This window comes from Neofelis nebulosa, chromosome 15, assembly GCF_028018385.1.
Source record: "Neofelis nebulosa isolate mNeoNeb1 chromosome 15, mNeoNeb1.pri, whole genome shotgun sequence".
Classification (NCBI taxonomy): domain Eukaryota; kingdom Metazoa; phylum Chordata; class Mammalia; order Carnivora; family Felidae; genus Neofelis; species Neofelis nebulosa.
The window spans coordinates 17,919,658-17,930,904 of record NC_080796.1 but is presented as its reverse complement, the minus strand read 5'-3'; the positions used below and the strand labels follow the sequence as shown (position 1 = coordinate 17,930,904).

General features: G+C 47.7%; 1 long non-coding RNA gene across 2 annotated transcripts; it reads right to left on the bottom strand.

Moving 5' to 3' along the window:
* Positions 1-1,028: 1,028 nt before the first annotated feature.
* On the bottom strand, positions 1,029-8,589 carry LOC131495720 (uncharacterized). Of its 2 annotated transcripts, XR_009254082.1 has the most exons (3): positions 6,163-8,589; positions 3,099-3,815; positions 1,029-2,111 (listed from the first exon to the last, which is right to left on the bottom strand). It is a non-coding gene; the product is annotated as an uncharacterized LOC131495720 (long non-coding RNA). The 2 variants fall into 2 exon arrangements; XR_009254081.1 differs by lacking the exon at positions 6,163-8,589 and having other exon boundaries at positions 3,099-5,243.
* Positions 8,590-11,247: the final 2,658 nt, after the last annotated feature.

Sequence of the window (11,247 nt, the reverse complement as noted above, 5' to 3'; positions counted from 1 at the left end):
TTGAACGAAGCTCACAGAAGCCAAGGGAAGACGGATTTCAGGCAGGAGGAAGCAAGGGGCTGTGCTCAGACCAACCAAGGTAAGGACCCCAAACCATATGCTGCACTTAGCAGAACTCGTTGACTTCGCCACATTTCTTCCCTGGACTGGGGGAGGGAGCAGAAACTTGACTGTGGCGTGGGGAGGCCCGGCACTTGGCAAGGTGCACGACTGCTAATCATCTCGGTGATGGGGACGGCCGTTCTCTGGAGACGCATGTCTATGAAGGGAAGGCAAACTACAAGGTGGTGGCCTGGTGGTCAAGGAAGGTTTGTTTGGTGTTGGCCTTAAGACAAAGAAGGCATGAAATATCTCCATGCCAAAGGAAAAATGGCCATTGAAAAGCTGAGGAGCGGGAGGAAGGGGTCAAGGGAACACATCGGGAGACGGGAAAGGATGGGGCAAAAGCAGTGGGAAGGAGTGGAATTTTAGGAGGAATGGGAAGGAGTAAGGCAAGCGATGGGCAGTCGGGGAGTAGGTAGAAATGTCACAGAGGCGGTGCCAGAGGTCCAGAAGCGACGCACGTGATGAAATTAGTGAACGAGAGCGTTGAAACATCTTCTGAAAGTACGCTCCATATGTTCCAGGATGTAAAGAAAATCCACACATAGTGAGGAGATGAATAGGAGATATAAAAAGAACCAAATGAAATTTCTAGAGATGCAAAGCGCCATTGCCACAGCCAAAGTGGAAACTGAACCAAATGGGATTAACCGTGGCTTAGACCCCAGGGAAAACCTACAAGACTTGAAGACAGAGCAACTGTTCAAAATCAATCACCGGGAGGAACAACAACAACAACAACAACAGCCAAAAACAAAAACGGCACTGGAAAGAAAGGGTCAGGAGGAGAAGGGTTCCAGAGGCGCAGAGGAAACACCTGCTGGGAGATGTTCGAGGAGCGTAAGCCTTGAACGACCTTCAGCTGGACGAGACAGAGATGGGAACCGAAGAGACACAGGTGAAGAGCTCGTCCCTAGGGGATGTGGTGGAATAAATAAATTCATTTATTTTTGAAATGCTTGCCAAAGCATGCTACCATTTGCTGTGTGCTGTCTCTGTGCTCCACTTGATATTGGTCTTAGGAGATGCAAAGATGTACAAGATCCATGGGTCTGTGGACACGTGGACATGTTACGGAGGTCGCTGCTTCCCGTGTCGGCACTTGACCATGAGCATAAGTGGCTCCTTCAATTTCACACCCTACGTGCCTCTCCGGTCTCATCCTTTCCGGGCCCTGGGTAGGAGGAGTTCATGACAGTGGAGACGACAACTGGACTTAGCACTCCACTAGGCACAGTTTCTCCCACTGGTCCAATGTTAGTACCCGCGTTGTTGCGGAATCCAGCATTTGAGGGGAGCCTACGCCTTTGGCTTCTGGAGTAGCATTGCTCATCACGGAAGCCTCGGGTCTAGCGGGCTCCCCTAACACCTCCACTAAAACACAGAACGCACAAAAGCAAATAAAAGGTTACATTTCATTCACAGCCTCCTCCTTTGCATCCCTTTTTATATCCTACCTTCTCACCAATCACACCTTTGTTTGCACGTTTTGGTCCTCCCAACTAGACCCTGAGGAACCCGAGGACCAGGACTATCTTACTCAGTGTGGTTGTTTTGGGTTGTGGGGGTTTTTTTTGGTAAAACATTTGTATCATTGCAGTAGAATACACGTAACCAACGTTTCCAGTTTAGCCATTTTAAAATCTATCACGCAGCGGCATTAATTCCATTCACGATGTTGTGCAACCGTCCCCAGTACCCACTTCCAAAATGTCGTCTTCTATTTTTGTATCCTTATCACAGTGCATGGCACAAGTGTGATTTTAATCAGGAATATCTTTAGAGAGGCAACCCAGGCTATTGAGGAACCACGCGTGCTTTTGTTGAAGAAGCCGCCCGACAGAATTCAGAGACCGCCACAAACAGGTGGCAAATTCCTTTGCGAAGAAAAGACCTTCAGACCTTCAGACCTTCAGACCTTCTCTGGGGGTCATCAACATGGGAGCTTCAGGGCGCCAGGCATAGAGTGGGGGTCCCCACTGACTTGATGTCACGGTGATGGGTCCGTTCTATGTGGAGACAGGGAAGGAAGGGCAGAATGACGATCGTAAAACTCAGCCTCCTACGGGTCAATGACTCTTACGTTCATACAGATGTATTATATTTATTACTCGACCTCATCATTTGACATTGTTTGATACGGTACTTATATGATGTTATTTATGAAATGTTACGATAATTATTATAAAGCAAGCACCATCAATTATTGGCGAACTTCTTCTCCCCCTTGAAGTGACTGGCCCACTCCCAACCTCCGGGGAAATCTAAAAAGAGCTTACAGACTCTCCTTCCAGGGGCCTGAGGGTGGGGATGTGGCAGAGGAGCGATATTTTTAGTTAATTTTAACCCATGTGAAAGCGCTTCCCACTGTTGTAGGAGAGAAACAAGCTTCGGCCAGCGTGTTCTCAATTACTGGGTTCACGTCTTGACGGGAAAAACCCCCCGCAATTATGGTGGCTGATGTCAAGGGAATAATGGTGACTAGGAGAAAGGAAACAGTCTTTAAGGGCTTTGTCGAGCAACCCATCCACATTAAGTAAGAGCAAATGACCAACTCATGCCCTCAAACTCGGGTCCGGGAGACTTTTTTAGTAACACGCGACCATCGCGACTTCTTTCCCTTTGTGTGTTTCTTTCCTCCTGTTCCCAATGAACTCCTAACTGTATACTTCAGAGAATGTGAATCGGGGATCCATACTACTAGATAGAGAGATAGATAATATCTTTATAATATTTCATAATATTTATAATATATTTACATATTTTATAACATACGTGTTAGTATCAGCTTAGAGTTACTAAAAAGATAAGCTTAAGGTTACTTATAAGTTTACAATTCTGCTCCCATATGCTATTTGCATTAGCAAATATCACATAAACGTATACAAAGACAATTTATAGTTTCTGCAGCTCAAATTATTGTGGTCCCTTAAAAGATCCTGAGGGGAAGACACGAGGACACTTACAGACAAGAGGGGCACAGGGCCAGGACTTACCTGGGGGACACACGGGTGGCCGGAAGGCGATTTTAGGAGCTTCCTTTGAAATTCTACCTTTGCTTTGGCTCCTTTCAAAAATGTAAATATTTTATTTGAGAAAGTTTACTAATTAATTCGTTATCACTCGCTAAAGCCTCAGCACAGATTTTTTTTTTTTTTTTTTTTTCAGAGAGAGAGGCAGAAGCTGAGAAGGAGAAAGGGAAAAAACAGGTGAAGTTTACCTCAGAACAGGTATCTTTTGAAGGCAGAGAATGAGAGAGAAAGGTCTGGATCCAGAGGGCAGGCCAGTGGAAGCCATCTTGGGAACACTGGGGCGCTTAAGAAAGGTGAGGGCCCCGAATAAGCTTGACTTCAGAGTTTGGCCCCCGGACCAGCCCCGCCTTCATCGGCCCAGCGGCTCTCACTGTCTGGCTGTTGCCGCCTGTCCCCATCACCCAGGCTCCTCTCTTGAGCTTGATCCGCTCCAGGGATGGGCCCTCCCTGGTGACCTCCTCGATCTGGTGCAGCCGGTGGCTCTCCCAGCCTCTGCCGCTCTTCAGAGGGGGTGTGAAAGAAAAGAGAAAAAGGGAAGCGGAGCCATGGCCCCCCCACCAGCAGGCAGGCTGGGCTTCCTCACTTTGCCTTTGTTACTCTGAATGTTCTGGAGCCTGAAGACGGGTGCGGGCAGCAGGCCTCCGAGCACAGTCTCCTCTGGCTTGTGAGTTCTCTCAGCGCCTAGGAAAGGTGGGCACCAGAGGACGGGGAGGAGGAGAGGTGAGCAGACGTGGGTAGTGCCATCTGAGGGACACGCACGAGCCCCCTCGCCCCACACAGTCCGGCCAGAGACTCTGCCCCGCCAGACCCCGCCCATGCTGTGGGAACACAACTATTAGGCACTTCTCTTCCTCTCTTGTCAGTCAGTGCTGTGTTTTCAGGGGCCGCTATCAGCCACAGTGTGTGTGTGTGTGCGTGTGTGTGTGTGTGTGTGCACGCGTGCCTGCATGTGTAGGTGCCCGGTGGTCTCCTATGTAGCAAGTCCACGGTGCATAGTTAAGTATATAGTGTATAGAGAGTCTTCTAGAATATTCTGGTGTGTTACCAATACAGGTCTACCCGTGAGCCCGTGCAGGGGGGATCAGTGAGAACGAAGAGCCCAGAAAGTGCCTTTTGTCCCAAGTCAGCAGAAGCTCAAAGCCACCAGTCTTCTCCCCCAACTCCTAAACGGATCGACTTCCTTTCTCTCACAAGAGAGGAACATTGTATCCGCGGAGGTGACCTCAAAACAGAGTTGACTGTTGCCCTGGAAGGAACCTGACACAGTTTCTAAGACCCCAGGACAAAGGGATGGTCAGGTGTGAGGCTTCGGATGGCCTGTCCCAGGATAAATGGTGTAAATCCATTTCGGAACAAACCACGGCCCCGCGGCCCGACGCCAAACCCCGTGGCTGTGCAGGGGTGAGGGAGGTGGGGTGGGAGGGCTCAGATGACACAGCAGAAAACACAGAGGTAGAATTTGCAGGTCCCCCTGCTTACTGCTTGTTCGTGTCTCCTGGGACTCGTTCTTGCTCTGACACCTACAGGAAATCCGTAGGCCAAGTTTTTCTTTCCTCCTTTGATGTTGCCATAGCAACAGTGGGCGTCCCTGGGCCGATGGCTTCCTCCGGGAGAGCCTTGCAGACGCATGTCCTCCGGGAGCCTTGCCGGGCCCAGGTGACCCAGACCGTCCTGAAGGTTCTGTTCGTCCGCTTTTACCCGCACGCAGGTCTTGCCTAGCTCTGCCGCGCTTACGGTTGATTGCTTTGCTTAGAAGGAAAAACCCAGCTCTGAAAATGTCTCAGCTCTGAAAGTAGTGTCCCGCGTGTTTGCCAAAGTCTCTCAGGCCTGTAATCAATCAAATGCATTTCTTTGCACACCTAGAACTAAGCGATTTGGAGCAGTTTTGTGCCTTTCCTTTATATCTGTTATTCAAAAATTTTTCACCATTATTTTTGAGAGAGAGAGCGCATTAGCGGGGGAGAGGCAGAGAAAGAGAGGGAGATACAGAATCCGAAGCAGGCTCCAGGCCCTGAGCTGTCAGCCCGGAGCTCGGCCTGGGGCTATAGAACCTACCCGAAATCATGACCTGAGCCGCAGTCAGTGGGACGCTTAACCAACTGAGCCCCACCCCCCCAGGCGCGCCTATATCTGTTATTTAAGTGGAAATCCCACAAACGCCAATAGGTTCTAATTCATGTCTCCTCAAGTGATTCTCCAGGTTAGGAGTAGCTGCTGTTCCTGTGAAGGCCACGTGGTAAATAGTTACAGTTTCAGGCCAAAGGGTCTCTGTTGCACACACTCAACTTTGCCCTTGTAGCCGGAAGAGTCGTAGGGCCTCAACAAATGGATGTGGCCGTAAGGCGATAAATCTGTATTTACAAAAACAGGCAGCAGGCTGGATTTGGCCTGGGCCATAGGGTGCAGGCCCCTGATCCAGGTGGCTCTTTCAAACAGCCCCTTTTAAACATTTTTACGTACTCCCTATTACCATTATTTTAAGACAGTTATTTTAAGAAAGTTCCTAAATTTGCATAAACTAGCTATACGTTTCTGTGATTTTCTTAAAAGCGCACATAAAAACATACTTTCCGATCTTTTTTTAATCATAACCTTACGTATAAGAAAAACACAGTAAGTTCCATCTGGCGTAATTCCAATTCTTGCTCCAAACACGTGAATGTATTTTTATTCAGTTGCGGTTCAAACATATATCCCATTTGCTCTGTTGTCATTTACACGTACTCTGGTAGAACCACTGTTATCTGCTGATATATTCTGCCTTCTCATTTCTAAAGATAATTCAGTAAGTATTTCACTATACCCACAGAGCTGGCTTACTAAAAATTCTCCTATTGTTAAATATTTGGATTTTTTCCCCATTATTTTTCCATGAGCTAAATAAGGCTGGACTGAGCCACCCAGGCACCCCTAAAATAAACAGTTTCACGAACGTTGTTAACAACTGCACAATTCACTGCTACACGCTCAAGCTGAGAATTTTCTTTTTCCAAATGTGGAAGCGTGGCATCTCAAGATGAGACATTACCTGCTCCAGTAAAAGACTTTTCCCCGGCTCAAAGTTCAGACATTGCTTGGTATTTCCCTGCAGTAAATTCTTGCCTCTGAGATCCACTGGAGACGCCGAGTCTGAAGCGACAGAGAGGGCTGGGTAGAGACAGCGTAAAGAATCGTTCTCGGGCATTCCTTGGTAGAAAGGGGCTTTCTCAAGATGGCTCTCGTTCAATTGGAGCTTTTCAGAAATACAAATCACCTGTTTGAAACAATCGCGACAACAGGGCACCGAAATACACACTGGCTCCTAACTCTGGTTCTATCCTATTGACATCTTCAGGTACTTAAGCCAGCAAGACATAGGACTGAGGATCAGTGCTTCTGAAACAATCCATGGTAAAGAACCAGTCTGGATTTCTTTTTCTTTTTTTTTTTTTTTTAAATTTCCAAAATGTCACCAGCTGATAGCTTTAGAAAACACAATCAAAGAACGATCAGAAAAGTAAGTAAAAAGACAAGACATGCAAAATAGCAACCCCCAATTATGCATTTGCCATTAGAGACCATTTTTAGTTTTTATTATATAGTTAATATAAATGCAGGTATTATTATTATGTTAGAGATCATATTAAATTGGAGTTAAATAAACACAATCATAGCACAGATAAAATGATAAAGACTGAACCCATTTTTCATTAAAAGGGCGTATTGGTGAATAATACAGGCTTTACCTTGCTCATCATAAACTAGTCTAAGGCCCAAACTTAGAGTCAGAGGCTGGCCTTGCTCAGTCTGCTACTGGCTGTGTGAGCCAAGACAACTTACTGTCTAACCTCCATTTCTTCATCTATAAAGTACGGATAAAAATACAATCAAATCGGGTTGTTGGGAAGATAAAGTATGACAACACATGGAAAGTTCTTAGGATAGTATCTAGTGTAGTAGATGCTAAACAGTGACAGCCAAGGGGCACCTGGGTGGCTCAGTCGGTTGAGCATCCGACCTCGGCTCAGGTCATGATCTCACGGTTCGTGGGTTCGAGCCCCCTGTCGGGCTCTGTGCCGACAGCTCGGAGCCTGGAGCCTGCTTCGGATTCTGGGTCTCTCTCTCTCTCTCTCTGCCCCTCCCCTACTCACGCTCTGTCTCTCTCTGTCTCTCAAAAATAAATAAATGTAAAAAAATTTTTTTTAATTTTAAATAAAAATAAACAGCGATCGCTAACCTTTCCGTTACAGGGTCAGCCAGCATGGAAAAGCTTTGAGGAGACTGGGTGATGAAATGTGTGAAGAGCATGCATTCATCTGGCTTCAGGGTACCATCTAATAAGAGTCAGACATGCAGTGAAAACCCACCGCGTAATAGACTCCTAAACTAATAAGAGTTCGGTAAGGCTGCCAGATACAAATTCAATTCACACTATCAATAAGCAACAAGGGACTGTAATAGAACATGAGATGCCATTCGTAACATCAGGAATCTCTCAAGTTTCTAGGAACAGAAATAAAAAGGAAGGCATGAAATTTTATGGATAAATCATTCAAATTCTATAAAAGGCATAGAAGAAGACATGAATCATGAATGAATGGAATTATCTGATATTATGAATCTGTCGGTTCTCCCTGAAATGAATCTACACATTCCATATGTTCCCCCAAAAGCTCCAGCAGAGGTTTGGGGGAAACTCGACAAACGGAATCTGAAGTCTGCATCAAATAATTCAGTTTCACAAATAGTGGGTCAATTTTACGTGTGTGTGCGCGCGCACACACACACACACACACACACACAAAGAGCAAGGAGAGGAGAGTATACACCAGCACAGCAGCAGGGAAACAAAGCATAGAACAGAAAGGAATGTCCAGGAATAGAGATGTGTACAAGGAAGACGTCTGACAGAGGTGGGGAGTAGATAAACTGTTTAGCAGACGGTGCTAAGAAAGCTGGCTCCTTAGAGCTGGTAGGAGAAAATATTCCCGTAAGTGGAAAGAGATTTTTTGCAACAAGACCGTATAAGCACAGACTATAAGGTAGGAGAGTGTTGGGTCTGGCCACAGATTTCTATCCAACACGGACACAGTCGACGGTTGTTAACAGGTGTCTACCATATCGAGAGACTGTTCAAAGTTTAAAATCAATGGGATTAATGTTTAGATGAGAAAGGAATTCCTATTAATCCTTGAAAGAATAGGAAAATGGGTAGAGGATAGAAATAGGCAACGCACAGAAAGGAAGACACCTGAATGGCTAAAGTTCAAGAGATTCTCGACCTCACCCATAATGACAAACATCAACATGAAAACAACAGTAGTTGGGGCGTCTGGGTGGCTCAGTCAGTTGGGCGTCTGACTTCGGCTCAGGTCATGATCTCGCGGTTGGTGGGTTTGAGCCCCTCGTCGGGGCCTGTGCCGACAGCTCAGAGCCTGGAGCTCGCTTCGGATTCTGCGTCTCCCCCACCCTCAGCCCCTCCCCTACTCGTGCTCTGTCTCTCTCTGTCTCTCAAAAATAAATAAATGTAAAAAAAAAACAACAGTAGGTGCCCCTTAACATCCACTCCAGTAACAACAATGTAAAAATTTGAGTGGGGGGTGTGGGGGGAACTGGAACACCAGGGCTTAGCTGGCAGGAGTGGAAATTGGCACAGTCTTTCTGGAAAGTAATCTGGCAGCTCTAAGGGAATTAGCCTCTGGGTGCCCTACAATACAGCAGCCTCTCTCCCGAGAACCTGCCTGGGAAAATCTTGCGTAAGCCCGTTAAGGCCCCACATGGAAAAAGGAACACGGCAGAATTATTTGTAGCAGCAAGTAGCTGTCCCATGGCTATGGGAAGTGATATACTGGTGAGCATACCCTGGAAGGAGTAAGCATAAAGGTAAGAAATGTAACGAGACACTATGACATAAGCTAAATGCAACATACATACGTGAAATACCCGCACGCATTTCTCACAGGCAGGTACATATCCAGAACATCTATTCAACGTCGTACAGGAGGTGCCCGCTTAATAGGAAAGAAAAGTAATGGAAAATGGGGCGTGCATGGAACCCTGAAATCAAATAAGAAAGGGACCTTGTGGGGGTCAACGTAATACCCCCATATGCCACCAGCTGCGAGAGGCATTTGATTAATCAAAGCTCTGCCCCTAAAATCCAAAAAGTTTAAAAAAAAAAAAAAAAGACCTACACGATACGGAACAGAGTGTTACCAGAGGCGCTCTTGGATCTCGGTGGACACTTTTCCTTGAACATACGGAAACACGTGAGCCCCGTGGGACAGAAAATGCAGACTGAGACTCTGGTCTTCAATTCATGAACTCTGGGCTTCAGTCTCTAGAAGTTCTTTCCCATTCGGCAACACTGGGGAAGATGAGCCAAGCGGGGAGCGGAGGGCACGGTTTCTCGATCCTGGGACGCCGGTGACAAAGCTCCCTCCCGGCCGGGGTCTCCTAGAAACGCTCGATTTGTGTTCCTGCCTGAGCAGTAGGGTCCCTGTTTTCCCTTTGCATGCTGGCAGTAGCATATGTCTTCACCGTGGCTGCCTTCCAGCGACTTCGAAGCCAGCGCTTTGCTCCGGGCGAGCATCCAGAAGAGTGATTTGGACTCCGTGGCTGAAGAGCCCGAGTCCTTAAGGAGGACCCACAGGCGATGCCGACTGCTTCTTCCAGCATTTGTAAGCTGAGGAGGGAAGGAGGCCGGTAGCCCTCGGTCATTCTCAAGTCTTTCCTAGGTCATTCTCAAGTCTATCCCAGCCACCGTATGCTGGCCTTAATTTGATCTGCATTCTTTTACGGGATGCCCAGGCGCTTGGGAGGGTTTCAAAAGCAAGAGGCGAAGCCTTGCATTTTTGTTGTAGATCTTTGCCCCACCTGCCTACTGGCTATGAGTCGCTGGGCAAACGCTTCCTCAAGCGTGTCGTGTCGGTGGGGAAACCGAAGCGTGTGTACCTTCTCGGTGTGAGAGAAACACCGTTCACCAAACAGAGCGAGCAAGTTCCTCCAGAGGTGGTGAGAGCCCTCTGGAGGTCTTCTGATCTCACCTCCGATGCTCTCCCCCAAGCTGCAAGTGCCACGATTCTTAATGGCGAAACTACCATTGGGGGTGTCTGTCGTGTAGTAAGCTGTTTGTAAACAAGACCTCATCTCATAATTTTAACCCCGCTGCTAATTAGCTGCTCTCAGTCCTAGGTAACAAGCAAGGAATGGTCTAGAGAGGTTCCTGCCTTGTCCCAGGTGACAGAGCTAAGGCACAACAGACCCAAGAGGCAACCGAGGCGCGCGTGGGTCCATGTGCGGAGGCTTCCGCCGTCTCCATATTGGTATTGAAAGCCTCTGTTAAGATCCAGAGACATTTACGGGGCGCCTGGGTGGCGCAGTCGGTTAAGCGTCCGACTTCAGCCAGGTCACGATCTCACGATCCGTGAGTTCGAGCCCCGCGTCAGGCTCTGGGCTGATGGCTCGGAGCCTGGAGCCTGCTTCCGGTTCTGTGTCTCCCTCTCTCTCTGCCCCTCCCCCGTTCATGCTCTGTCTCTCTCTGTCCCAAAAATAAATAAAAAATGTTGAAAAAAAAAAAATTTAAAAAAAAAAGATCCAGAGACATTTTCTCCAGCCCTTTGCAAACTGAGTCGTCCTCGGCACCTCGGTATTATTCATCGGTTCCAATTAGGCAGATGTGCCCTCAAAAGTAGGACCCTGAAAGAACGAGGCAGAGAAAAATAACGAGGCTCCCACCCTGGGGACCGTTAGCCACCTAAGGAGCACACAGGAGAGGCCCAATCAGTAAAAATCCCCTTCCCTTCCTGTCTTGCGACGGGTGCACCAGGGAAGGCTGGACCCTAGAGGCTGGATTCTCGGAGAGGTGGCAACCTCAGGAAGGGTGATAAGAGACTCTCCACGGCAAACATAACCCGTTTTTCCAGTCAACCAAGGGCTATTCTCTGGGCCATTTTTCTAGCTAAGACTGATGGTACCAGGGCAAGGTACAGGTTTTGATGTCTTCCCACAGCCTCTAAGTCCGCCTGAGGACTGTGCGAGAAGGAGCCTATGGCTGGTCAGTGTTATGGGTCAGGCATATTGACTTCCACTTGATCGCCAAAATGCCCCATGGTAACAGGTAACGATAATTGTA